The sequence below is a fragment of the Zingiber officinale genome, chromosome 1A (genome assembly GCF_018446385.1).
Source record: "Zingiber officinale cultivar Zhangliang chromosome 1A, Zo_v1.1, whole genome shotgun sequence".
NCBI classification, from domain to species: Eukaryota; Viridiplantae; Streptophyta; class Magnoliopsida; order Zingiberales; family Zingiberaceae; genus Zingiber; species Zingiber officinale.
In genome coordinates, this window is record NC_055987.1 from 101,366,693 (window position 1) to 101,381,343 (window position 14,651).

Sequence of the window (14,651 nt, forward strand, 5' to 3'; positions counted from 1 at the left end):
TAAAATAACTTTAGGTTAACCAAAAGGAACAATCAAATCACAAGGAAAAGAAGAAAACATAAGAACACTACATCGAAAATAAATTCGAAATACTAGAATCGTAAGCCTCTTGTATTTGGTATTTTTTCCAAAAATAACTAGTATGATGCGGAAAGGAAAAATTACTAGTTATACCTTTTAGAAAGACCTCTTGATCTTCTACCGTATTTCTCTTCTAACTTCGGATGTTGTGTAGGCAACGATCTTCCGAGATGAGAAACCACCAATGCACCTTCTTCTCCTCCTAGCTAGGTTCGGCCAAAACAAAAGAGCTTCACCAAGGATGAAGAACAAACCACCAACCAAGCTCCAAGGGACACAAGCTTTCTCTCCTTCTTCTTCTTCTTCTCCAAGTAGTATCCGGCCACCACAAGAGCTCCAAGCCAAGGAGAGTTTCGACCACCACAAAGAGGAAGAGGGGAAGAAAGGATGGCTGGCCACACCAAGGAATAAGAGAGGGAGAAAAATAATAGAGGTTGTGTCTCATGAAGACACCCCAACCCTCTCTTTTATATTCCTTAGCCTTGGTAAATTAGGAAATTTAATTATAATAAAATTTCCTTAATTTTCCTTAACATGAATTAATTGAGAAAAATAAAATAAAATTTCCCAATTAATCTTGTAATGGCCGGCCACATCATAGAGAAACAAATTAGACAAGTTTCAATCAACAAATTAAAACTTCCTTATTTGTCTTTGGAAATTTTAAAATTAAAATTTCTCTTCATAATCCCATCATGGTTGATAAAAAGAAATTTCCATAATTTTAATTTTCAACATGTGAATAATTTTACAAAGAGAAAATAAAATATCTTTCCAATCTATAAATAAGGAAAGAGATCTAATCTCTTTCTTTAATCTTTTGTAGATCCTTTTAAGAGAGATATTTAATTTTAATTCTATCCAATAAATTATATCTTCCACATAAGAAAAATTAAAATTAAAATTATTTTTAATTTTATTAAGGCCGACCCCCTTTAGCTTGGGTACAAGCTTAGGGCCGACCACCCATAAACCATGCTTATGCCGGCCCTAGCTTGATTCCAAGCTAGCTTGGCCGACCCCCTTTAGGTGGGTATAGAAGGTGGGTATAGTACTCTATAAATAAGAGGCTACGATAGGGACCGAGAGGAAGAATTGGTTTTGGTCTCCTGATAAAATTAAGCATCCCGTGTTCGCCCCGAACACACAACTTAATTTTATCAATAATAATTCCTTCCACTAGAGAACTATTATTGAACTACCGCACCAATCCCAAATTACATTTTTGGGCTCCTTCTTATTATGAGTGTGTTAATCTCCCTGTGTTTAAGATATCAAATGTCCACTAATTAAGTGAGTTACTGACAACTCATTTAATTAATATCTTAGTTCAAGAGTAGTACCACTCAACCTTATCATTATGTCAGACTAAGTCCACCTGCAGGGTTTAACATGACAATCCTTATGAGCTCCTCTTGGGGACATTATCAACCTAGTATCTCTAGGATACAGTTTCCTTCTATAATCAACAACACACACTATAAGTGATATCATTTCCCAACTTATCGGGCTTATTGATTCATCGAACTAAATCTCACCCATTGATAAATTAAAGAAATAAATATCAAATATATGTGCTTATTATTATATTAGGATTAAGAGCACACACTTCCATAATAACTGAGGTCTTTGTTCCTTTATAAAGTTAGTATAAAAGAAACAACCTCAAATGGTCCTACTCAATACACTCTAAGTGTACTAGTGTAATTATATAGTTAAGATAAACTAATACCTAATTACACTACGACCTTCTAATGGTTTGTTCCTTTCCATTTTAGTCGTGAGCTACTGTTTATAATTTATAAGGTACTGATAACATCATCTTCTGCATGTGACACCACATACTATGTTATTTACAATATAAATTAATTGAACAACTACAATGTAGATAATTTGACCAAATGTGATTCTTTACTCAAAACAAATGTTTATAAAAGCTTAGGCTTTCTGTATACACTCCAACAGCTCTCACATGTTTTGCCGCTTGCAGATCCGCTATTAGTGTCTTATACTCTGCTTCAATTTTAGTGGCCCAATACTCAAGCCGAATAGACAATTATAATCTATCTTCTCACGGTGATATCGTAAGGATCAAAACTCCACTACCTTGGCGAGTGTACGATCTGTCCACATAAATTTTCCAAGTCTCATCTAGCTCGGGGCCTTGTATTTTCGTCACAAAGTCAACTAAGGCTTGAGATTTGATAACCAATCAGGGTTGGTACTATATGTCATATTCACTTAGTTCAGTGGTCCATTTGATCAATCTTCCCAACTTTTCTAGATTGATGAGCACTCAGTCTAAGGTACTGTTCATCAATACAATTATAGGATGAGAAAAAAAATAAGGGCGTAACCTCTAAGCGGCTAAGACCAGCTCATACTCCAACTTCTCGAGAGCAATGTAGCGATATTCAGTGTCTTTTAATAAATGGCTTAAGAAATACACAGGTTGTTATTCCTTGCTGACCTCTCATACCAACATCGATCCAACAACCCTTTTAGTGGTGGACAAGTATACCCAAAGCGACTCACCATCCGTAGGCTTTGCAAGTAGAGGTAGAGAAGATAAATAATTCTTAAGCTCTGCCAACGCCTTATCACACTCAATGTCTCACTAGAACTCTGTGGCTTAGTGAAATATCTTAAAGAATGTTAAACTCCGATCGGACGATGTCGAGATGAATCAGCACAAAGCCATGATTCATCCGGTTAGGCATTGTGCTTCCTTTAAATTATGTTGCGGGGGCATGTTTTAGAGAGCCTTCACTTTACTCGAGTTGTCTTCAATTCCCCACCCTGTTATGATGTAACCGAGGAAACGTCCACTCCTAGCCCCAAATAAGAATTTGTTGGGGTTTAGCTTGAGTATGTACTTCCTCAGGGTTCAAAATGTCTCATCTATATCTGCACATAAATCAGTAACACGAAGGAATTTGATTAGTATGTCATCTACATATACTTTATTTTTCTACTGATTTGCCTTCGGTACACCTTGTTTATAAATTGTTGATGTTAGTACCCCAAGGTAGTTTTGATGTGATCAACCAAGTCCGGTTAGGTTCTGTTGGTATTTAACCCCTGTGTCTAAGTGTGTAGGAACTTAGGAGCATAAAAAAATCATGCGAAAAGAAGCAGCTGGCGAGAAGAACGATACGGGAGAGAGCCGACGGGCTCGGTACGTTTGAGGGACAAGGTGCTATGGAAGAGTATGCGGGCGGACGAGAAGAAGGCGCATGGAGTTTCTGAGGGACTAGAAGAAAGAGCGAAAGACTGCTTGAAGGCTGAAAAATGAGTTCGAGTGAGTCCTATTCCAGATAGCCAAAATCACCCAAGCAAGCGGAGCCGGAGCCAGAGCAGAAGACCCGGACCCAAGTGAGCGGAGATGGAGCAAGAACCCGAACCAAATAGTTAACATAATGTTAACTTAGGTCCAAGCGCCTGGATTGAGTCCAAGCACCCGGACCAAGAATTTTATCTGGATTGCATCAAACGTGATCTATTGTGATGAGGATAAAATTTTATCCTCCTCGGAGCACCTGGAACCTTTCCAGGCGCCCCAACTAGGGCTATAAATATAGCTCTGGTCCTAATGGTTCATAACAACACTTGTAAACACTTCTAGTTTGTTCTACTACTTGTTTGTGAGCCATCAACTCTGTAAGAGGTTTCTCTGCCTGAAGGAAACTTTGATAGTGAGCTTCAACTTCCTTGGATTAATAACCTACTCGATTGTAACCAAGTAAATCTCGTTGTACCTCTTCTTTCTAGTTTCTTATTTATTTTATGCAAGTGTTAGTTTAATTAAGCTATAATGTTTGAGGAAGGCTCATGTTATTTTTGTAGGGCTATTCACCCCCCCTCTAGCCAACTACCAAGGGACCTACAAGTGGTATCAAAGAAGGCTCACTTTAGGAGGATTAACCGCCGAATGAAGCACATGAGATGGTCGAACCGAGCATCAACCCACCGAAGTTCGAGAGGGAATACGTGAATTGGAAGAAAAAGATGGATGTATTTTTTAAAATAGATTTTAAATTATTAATAATTATGAAATATGGTTTTGTAGCCCCAAAATATAAAGAAAAATATCAGTGGACGACGAAGGAGCTAGCTGACTTTGTGGCAAATGGCAAAACAGAGTTTCATCTGCTTAGCGTTTTACCATCTCAAGAAGTCAACCGTATCGGAACCTATAAGTCAACCAAGGAGCTCTAGGAGAAATTCCTAGAACTTTACGAAGGGACCTTGGAGACAAAACTAGCCGTCACACACCTCCGGTTAGAAGAAGGCAAAGTCGACGCACACCTCCACTCAAGAATCAAGGAACTCATCACCGAACTCATGAATCTTGGAGAAAAGATAAGCAATCAAGATTCGCTAAGGTATGCGCTTAACGCATTTCCTAGAACTATTGAATATACATCATTAGTAGATGCTTATTATATATCTAAGGATCTAGAATCAAGTACTTTAGAAGAAATGTTTCCAACTTTTGAAGTCCATAAAACAAGATGTGCATATCTGAAGAAGGAGTCAAAGCACAATATTACCTTAAAGGCAAAGATGGACGAATAAGATTCTAAATCTTCTCTCGAGGATGATGAAATGACATTCATGGTAAGTAGATTTAAAAAATTATTTAAATCTAAAATATTTAATCAAGTGCAGGGTACAAAAAGGAAAAGAAAGGTAAAGTGCTACCACTGCAATGAAGAAGGACATGTGAAAGATAACTGTCCAAAATTGAAGAACAAGGACAAGGACAAGGAAAAGAATAAGAAGGTAGCCCAGAACAAGTATAAAACTCTAAAGGCGACATGGGACGAAATGTCGTCTGAATCAAAGATCGAAGCAATCGTCGAACTTGCTCTAGTGGCAAGTCACCAAGAAGATGAAGACAAAGCAACATCGTCCGAAATGAGCATCAAGAGCATCGATGAAGAGGGAGCGACATCAGAAGAAAGCAACACTTCAAGAGGAGCTTTAGATTGCAAGATCGACAAGGTAAGTCAGGTATGATCTCTTCCTCCTAACAAGTCATTTCAGTTAATAAAACTATTATCAAAAAATTATTATAAGTTAGAAAAAGAAAATAAAGAGTTAAAATTAACCTTAGCTATATCTTGTCTATTAGAAGATCTCAACAAGATTAAAATTGAAAATGAAAAATTAAAAATAGAAATAGAGGATCATGAAAAATTGAAATTTAAGAATGCAAATTTAAAGGATCAAATAGAAAATTTAAAAAATTCTACATGTTTAAATTTGTTTGCTTCAAATTTCATGAACTATAAAGGGTTAAATTGGTAATTTAGATATTACAAGGAGAAAATTAGAAAATTATCTATAAAATATATTCCTTAAAAATTTTTAATTAACCCAGTAAGAAGGAACCTATATTAGGTTCCAAAAATATACTTAAGTTAATTATTTTTTTGGGCTTTCAGAGACATAGTTAAATATTTAATTTTATTGAAAGACTTTGTTTAGAAAGTGGTTGTTGTTCCTGTATGACCGTTGGGCCGGCTAGAAGGGGGGGGGGGGGGGGGGAGGTTGAATAACCCTGCAAAAATCAAAACGCAAACACCCTTCTCGAACTCTTAAACTAACACTTGCATAAAATAAGAGAAATAAATAAAAGCAGAAAGGTAAAAGGCACACCAAGATTTACTTGGTTACAACCAGGAAGGTTGTTAATCCAAGAAAGCATAGCACTAGTATCTCCTTTAGGCGGAGAAGCCTTTTACAGCAATGAAGCGCACAACAGAAGCTTAAAACAGAAAAAGCGTACAAGTGTAGAAGGAATTCTTGAGTTCTTAATTGAATTTTAAGCTTATGGACCAAGGCTATATTTATATCCTTGGTCAGGGCGCCTGGAAGGGTTCCGGGCGCCCTAGGGGGGATAAATTTTATCCCCCAACGTTCAGATCGAGTCAAAGCTCAATCTGGTCAATATTCAAGGTCCGGGCGCCCGGAAGGGTTCCGGGCGCCCCGGAGGGCTCCGGGCACCTCGGACTGTTCCAGGCGCCGTGGAGCCCAAAGTCAATAGGCGCTGACTTTTTCGTCCGGGACCTCTTCTCTGGTTCAGTCCCGCCTCTGTCCGGTTCTTCCGCTCCGGATCCGGTCGCTTGGGTGATCTCGGCAATCCGGAAAAGGGCTCACCCGAACCCAACTTCCGATCTTCTCAAGCGTGCTTCCCTCTAGCTTCTCGTTCCTCGGAATTGCCGCGTGTTTCCTTCTCGTCCGCCAGCGTACTCATCCGCAGTCTTCGTCCCTCGGTCGTCAACCTTCTCGCTAGCTGCGTCTCTTGCTCCCCGAGCAATCTTCCGCTCCGGCTTTCGTCCCTCGAAACCACCGCACGCTTCCTTCTCGTCCGCCAGTGTACTCTTCCGCAGCGCCTCGTCCCTCAGACGCACAGCGTGCCATCCTTCTCGCTAGCTGCGTCTTTCACTCGACTACCTGTGCTCCTAAGCTCCTGCACACTTAGACACAAGGTTAGAAACAACGCAGGACCTAACTTAACTTGTTGATCACACCAAAACAACCTTGGGGTTCCAACAATCTCCCCCTTTTTGGTGTGATCAACCCAAGTTAAGCTAGGGTCAAAACTAGACATTAAATTAAAACAAGTTATTGCAATAATGTGCAACAAAATTAAATTTTAAAAATTTTCAATTTTCAATTTCTACCTCCCCCTAGACTTATACTAATTCTTCTCCCCCTTTGATCACAAAAAAATGGGGTTTCAAGAAAAAAATCTAAGGGTTAAAGACTTAGAAAATATTAAGATTCTTAAAAAAAATTTCTAAAAGCTTTAAGCAGAAATTTTCAATTTCAAAACGGCTTTTAACTTAGAAAAAAATATCTTCTGAAAATTTTTATAAATTAACAAAGAGTTTCAAAATTTTTTTTTAAACTTAAAAGATTGATTTTTTGAGAATTTTTCTAAGTTAAAAAAAATCCTAAGTAAAAATATTTTTGAAATAAATTTTTAAAACTTTGAAAAAAAATCCTAAGTAAAAATTTCACTTCGGCAAAAAGTATTTTTCTATGTATAAAAATATTTTGAAAAAAATATTTAAAAAAAACTTTGAAAGCATTAATTAATTCTAATTTTAATGCTTTGACAGAAAGTTGATTAAACATTTATTTCAATATTTTGACTTCCAAGTCGTGGCGAGGCACTAGGTCTTCTTGGTTATTGGAGCAACAACCACTTCCTTAGACAAAGCCTCATAGAGAAATTCATTGTTTAATTTTCTCACTGAAAAGCGCTAATTTTAATTTTAAAAACTTAGACTAAGCAAGATTTAGGAATCCAATAAAGGTTCCAGCCTACTGGATTGATTAAAAATTTCTTAGGGACATATTTTCTAGAGATATTCTTAATTTGTCCCGGGTGATATCTATAATACCAATTTAAATTTTTAAACTTTCTAGAATTAGATGAGCATGCATGGTTTTTCAAATTATCTACTTGAATTTTCAAATCATTATTTTCAAGTTTCAATTTTTCATTTTCCAATTTTGATTTATCTAATTCTTTTAGAGGGCAAGACTTAGCTAAAATTATTTTTAAATTTTTTATTTCTTTTTCTAATTTACAGCAATCTTTAGTTAATAACTTAACAAATTTATAAAGTTTATCGGGTGGAAGAGATCGTACCTGACTTACCTTGTCGAGTTCGTTTTCCGTGTCTCCCCCTGAACTGCTGCTTTCTTTTGACGAAGCTCCCCCTTCATCGATGCGCTCGATGCTCATTTCAGAAGAGCTTGACTCGCAGTCATCGTCTTGATGACTTGCCATTAGAGCAAGTTCAGAGAATGCCTCGACTTCCGACTCCGATGATGTATCGTCTCATGTCGCCTTTAGGGCTTTTGGCTTTTGGAAAGGCTTCTTACCCTTTTCCTTGGTCTTGTTCCTCAGCTTGGGGAAATTGTCCTTGACGTGCCCTTCTTCGTCGCAGTGGTAGCAGCGGATCGTCCTTTTCTTCTTCCCCTGCGGATGGTTAGTAGATCTGGATTTACAAAGCTTCTTGAATCTTCTTACCATCATTACCATTTCCTCGTCATCGAGAGAAGATTCCGACTCTGGTTCGTCTCTCGAAGCTTTGAGGGTGACGTTGTTCTTGGGCTCCTTCATTCCTGCACATCTTGACTCATGCACTTCAAAAGTAGAAAAAAATTCTTCTAACGAGATCTTTTCTAAATCTTTAGAAATATAAAAGACATCTACTAGTGATGCCCATTTTGAATTTCTAGGAAATGAATTTAACGCGTACCTTAGTGAATTTCGGTTACTTACATTTTCTCCGAGATTCGTGAGTCCGGTGATTATTTCTTTTATTCTGGAGTGCAGATGTGTGATTGTCTCATCTTCCCCAAGTTGCAAGCTGGTGAGCTGATTCCGAAGAAGATCTCTTTTGGCGAGCTTGGTTTCAGACGTCCCTTCGTGCAGCTAAAGGAACTTTTCCCAGAGTTCCTTTGCGAGTCGTAGTGTCCGATTCTATTGACTTCTTGAGGTGGAAGAACGCTTAGCAGATGGTATTCTACTTTGTCATTCGCCACGAATTCAGCCTGCTCCTTTTTTGTCCATTAACATTTTTCCTTAACTTCTAGAGCTAAAAACTAGATTCCGTTGTTAGAGTTAATTCAAAGTCTGTGGTAAAAAATACCTGCATCAGATTCTTCCACATAGCAAAATCCCCTCCATATTTCGGCGGGTGGATGCTTGGTCCGGCCATTACGTTGCTTCATTCGGCGGTTAGTCCTCCTGAAGCGCCTCGGCTCTGATACTACTTGTAGGACCATTGGGCCGGCTAGAAGGGGGGGGGGGTTGAATAGCCCTGCAAAAATCAAAACGCAAACACCCTTCTCGAACTCTTAAACTAACACTTGCATAAAATAAGAGAAATAAATAAAAGCAGAAAGGTAAAAGGCACACCGAGATTTATTTGGTTACAACCGGGAAGGTTGTTAATCCAAGAAAGCGTAGCACTAGTATCTCCTTTAGGCGGAGAAGCCTTTTACAGCAATGAAGCGCACAATAGAAGCTTAAAACAGAAAAGCGTACAAGTGTAGAAGGAATGCTTGAGTTCTTAGTTGAATTTTAAACTTCTGGACCAAGGCTATATTTATAGCCTTGGTCGGGGTGCCTGGAAGGGTTCCGGGCACCCTGGGGGGGGGATAAATTTTATCCCCCAACGTTCAGATCGAGTCAAAGCTCGATCTGGTCAATATTCAAGGTCCGGGCGCCCGGAAGGGTTCCGGGCGCCCCGGAGGGCTCCGGGCGCCCCGGACTGTTCCGGGCGCCCCGGAGCCCAAAGTCAACAGGCATTGACTTTTTTGTCCGGGACCTCTTCTCTGGTTTAGTCCCGCCTCGGTCCGGTTCTTCCGCTCCGGATCCGGTCGCTTGGGTGATCTCGGCAATCCGGAAAAGGGCTCACCCGAACCCAACTTCCGGTCTTCTCGAGCGTGCTTCCCTCCGGCTTCTCGTCCCTCGAAATTGCCGTGTGTTTTTTTCTCGTCCGCCAGCGTACTCATCTGCAGTCTTCGTCCCTCGGTCGTCGACCTTCTCGCCAGCTGCGTCTCTTGCTCCCCGAGCAATCTTCCGCTCTGGCTTTCGTCCCTCGGAACCACCACGCGCTTCCTTCTTGTCCGCCGGTGTACTCTTCCGCAGCGCCTCGTCCCTCGGACGCACAGCGCGCCGTCCTTCTCGCTAGCTGCGTCTTTCGCTCGACTACCTATGCTCCTAAGCTCCTGCACACTTATACACAAGGTTAGAAACAACGCAGGACCTAACTTAACTTGTTGATCACACCAAAACAACCTTGGGGTTCCAACAGTTCCAATATCTAAGAAGCCTAATGACTCATCATAGTATGGAAGTTAATTATTGAAATAAAATATTTAATTGACTAACTGTGAAGCATTTAATCAATTTAACTTATGCTTTAAATAGTTTGTCAAAATTTCTGTTAGAAAAATTCTGATCGTTAAAATTTATTTAACAAAAATTATATTTGTTAGAGTTATTTTAGCAAATTTATTTTTTATGAGACTTTATCTAAACAATCCATTAGAAAATTTTCTATGAATTAGTTATCTAAACATAAACTTTTAAAAATCAGTTTAAAATTCAACTTTTTGTGAAATGTTTTCTAATTTTTCCTTAAATTTTAATTTTAGATTTTCCAAAGTAATTTTAAAAGTACCCTATTTAATGTGATCAAAGAGAGAGAAGGAAAGATTAAGTTTAGGGGGAGGGTAATTTATTTTTTTTTGCACATTATTGAGTTGTAAATTTATTACCTTGTTATTATTTCTTTATATTTATTTACCCTAACTTAACTTGGATTATTCACATTAAAAAGGGGAAGATTATTAGTAACTCAAAGTAGTTTTGATGTGATAACCAACTCAGGTTAGGTCCTGATGGTATTTAACCCCTGTGTTTAAGTGTACAAGAACTTAGGAGCACAGAAAATCGAGCGAAAGAAGCAAATAGCGAGAAGGACAGCACGGGAGAGAGCCGACAGGCTCGGTGCGTCTAAAGGACAAGGTGCTACGGAAGAGTATGCAAGCAGACGAGAAGGAGGTGCGCCGTGTTTCTGAGGGATGAGAAACTAGAGCGGAAGACTGCTCGAAGGTCAAAAAATGGGTTTGGGTGAGCCCTATTCTAGATGGCCGAAATCACCCAAGGAAAGGGAGCCAGAGCCAGAGTGAAAGACCCAGACCCAAGCGAGCGGAGCCAGAGCAAGAACCCGGACCAAAGAGTTAACATAATGTTAAGGCACCCGGACCTAGAATTTTATTCGGATCATGTCAAACGTGAAAAACTGCGTTGGGGATAAAATTTTATCGTCTTCCAAGCTCCTAGAACCTTTCTAGGCACCCCGACCAGGGCTATAAATATAGCCCTGGTCCCAATGGTTCATAACAACACTTGTGAATGCTTCTAGTTTGTTCTACTACTTGTTTGTGAGCCATCAACACTGTAAGAGACTTCTCTTCCTAAAGGAGACTTTGATAGTGAACTTCAACTTCCTTGGATTAACAACCTCCCCGGTTGTAACCAAGTAAACCTTGTTGTGCCTCTTCTTTCTAGTTCCTTATTTATTTTATACAAGTGTTAGTTCAATTAAGATATAATGTTCGAGGAAGGTTCATGTTATTTTTGCAAGGCTATTCACCCCCCTCAAGTTGGCTGCCAAGGGACCTACAGTTGATACATTGCTCCTGTATTCTTTAGTCTGAATGACATAATATTATAACAGTATGTTCCTTCAGCAGTGATGAAGCTAACCTTTTCTTGGTCTTCTTTAGCCAGAGAGACTTGATGATAACCTTGATATGCATTCAACATGCATATCAACTCACAGCCAGCAATTGAGTCGACCACCTGATAGATGCATGACAAAGGATAGTAATCCTTTGAGCATGCCTTATTCAAATCTCTGAAATCCACGCATACTCTTCACTTATTCTCGGGCTTAGACACCGGCATCACATTTGCTAACTAGCTCGGGAATTATACTTCACAGATGTGCCTAACTTCAAGTAGCTTGTCCACCTCCGCTTGGATAATTTGATTCTGTTTGGCTCCAAAATCTCTCTTCCTCTATTTAACAGATCGAGTGTTTGAGCAGACGTGAAGTACATGCTCCATTACTGTTGGCATGATACACGTGAGCTCCTAAGACATCCAAGCTAAGACTCCATTATTGTGCGTTAAGCAAGAATCGACTCTACTTTATTATCTTAGCTCGGATCAGCTACTACTTGAGTGACAGCTTCTAGTTGGCTAGGATGGATTTACACTTTCTCCTTTTCTTCATAAACTAAAGTTGAAGGAGCTTCTTGAATAGCATTAACTGTTGGAGCAATCTGGGAACCCTAGGTTTTGATGTTTGGACAAAGGTTTAAGTTAGGTTTATTGTTGTATTTGATATGCATTGTGAGTGTGCAGGATACAGGTACAATAAGGAAAGTCCAAGTGTGATCTTGGCAAAGGAGGAAAATCCAAGGATGAGTCTTGGCGATGTAAGTCCAAGCATGTAGTCTTGGCAACGTAAGTCCAAGTGTGACTTAGCAATGGATGAAATCCCGGAGGTGCGACCTCTAGGCAAAGGAAGACCCGACAACAATGACAAGGCCGATGGAAGCTCCAGAAGGCAAGACGTGAAGGATGGGGAGACATCCGAGGGACACAAGGCTGATGGAGGAGGCTAGAAGACTAGGTCTAGGTTGGTCGGGCGAGGATGAGTACTGAGTGAATGTACTCGGGGACTAAATCCTAGGATTAGGGCTTACTGTAGCAGTACTGTAGAAGTACTGTAGCGTTACTATAGCAGACGACTGATGGTTTCATCAGTCGACTGGTGCAGTCGACTAGTGCAGTCGATTGGGAGCGAACAGAGGGCTGGTATCGAGCCGTTGGGCTGTAACGGTCGAATTTTCATATAGGGCAGTCGACTGATGGTTTTGACAGTCGACTGGTTGGCGGGATTTTCCAACCCGTGGCCTATATAACCAAGATTTGGGAGCTTGGTTGAGGTTGATGAAATAGAGGTGGTTAACCCCTATTAGTAGTCTACTTGTGCCCTAGCGTCTCAAGTGTTCTTGTGAGAGTTGTGGTGAGATTTTTCCACCCACAAGGAGCTACGTGAGCTAGCCAGAGTTTGTCGGGGAGTCATCCACCTACGGATTGGGATCGTCCACCTTACGGACAGCCATGGAGTAGAAGTCCTAATCTTCGAACCACGTTAAATGATCGTGTAGCTTGGTTTGCATTTCTTGTCTTATATTTAGATTAGCTTTCTACTTATTTGTTTGTATTTCTGCTGCGTAACTAACAAGTATAGGAAGAAGCAATCGATTTGGGTGAGACATTATTCACCCCTCCCCCTCTAGAGGACGTCAAGGTTCCAACAAATGGTATCAGAGCCAGGTTAGCTCTTGTTGAACTAATCGCCAAGAGAGAGGCTAGAGGAAGAAGATGGAGTCGGAGGGACCTCTTGGATGGGACATCCGAATCCCACGTCCATACGAGCGCGAGGACTTCGACTATTGGAGGAAGCGCATGGAGATATGATTCCAAATGAATTGGAACCAGTGGATTGCGTTGGAGGAACCGTTTAAAGCTCCAACGGACAAGAAGGGAAAGCGTCTCCGACGTTGATATTGGACCAAGGAGCAAAGGGAGTAATCAGAGACGGACAAGGAGGTAAGTAGAATTTTAATTAATTTATTACCTCCTAATGCGATATTGAATGTAGGTGAATACGAGAATGCAAGTGACCTTTGGAAAAAGGTAATTGCGCTTCATGAGAGTCCTACACAAATCCAAGAAGAGGAGGAGCCCAAGGAGAAGGGCTCATTGGTCCAAGAGGAGAAGGACCAATCGCATGTTGACACGTGTTCAACATCCAAGGAGGAAAAGGAAGATGAGGAGGTATCATCCACATCTTCAAGCGAGGAAGAAGTGGAACCGTCCACATCTTCAAGTGAAGAGGAAGAAGAGCAATCCAAGGAAGAGGAGATCTTGGAAACTCAACCCTCTGTTGGATCGAGAAGCGCTAGAGGGGGGGGGGGTGAATAGCGCTCGTGGCTATTTCGTTCGATTATCGAAATCGTAAAACACTCGAGTAAAAAACGTAGCGGAAATGAAAGAAACACAAGCAGATGAACACAGTGGATTTACTTCGTTCGGAGCCTGTGACGACTCCTACTCGAAGGCCCGCGATCCTTGATCGCTTTCGGTGGGCAACAACTATAAGTTCGTTAAGAGTATTACAAACTAATTACAATTCAAAGCTGTAAAAGGATTATACCGACAACAAAAAGATTAAATCTGAAGCTCTGGGTTGTCGGGGTGTCGTTGCAGTACTTCTGGATTGAGTTGTTAGCAGCTTGTTGTAAGGAGATTGCTTAGATGATTGTACTCTTTGAAGCTGCACCTCAACCCTCCTTTTATATGCGGTTCCGGGCGCCTGGATCCCTTCCGGGCGCCTGGAGTGTGACGTGGCCAACCAACCGGGATGATCCACGTGGCGAAGTCGCGGCAGGGATAAAGTTTAGTCCCGGGCGCCCGGAGCAGGCTCCTCACCTGCAAACAAAGGTTAGTCCGAGCAAAATACCCTGCAAGACAGTGTTAGAATCTGATAAAACATAATGAGTAATATTTGACAGTATTCGGACTGTCCGAGTCTGACTTTGGAATTCCAACCGGAAACCCTAGGTCGACCCGACGCCTACTGTTCCCTCTGCGGGGAACGCGTCCTCACCTACTCCACTGAGGAGATTTACCTGTTGCCAGTCGATCCTCCAGATCGACTGGACTTTTGCTTCCTGGACTTCTCTTGACATCCGCTTCCCGGCTAGTCCAGTCTTTCACCGGTTCACACAGGACTTTCACCTAGGGTTACCACCCCTAGGACTTTTGCCTGAAGCCCTCGACCTGCCAAGACTTTCCGCATAGGGTTACCACCCCCTATGACCTAGGGTTACCGCCCCCTAGGGTTTTCCCTTTGCCTAACTGCAGCTAGGACTTTCCTAAAATCCTCAAG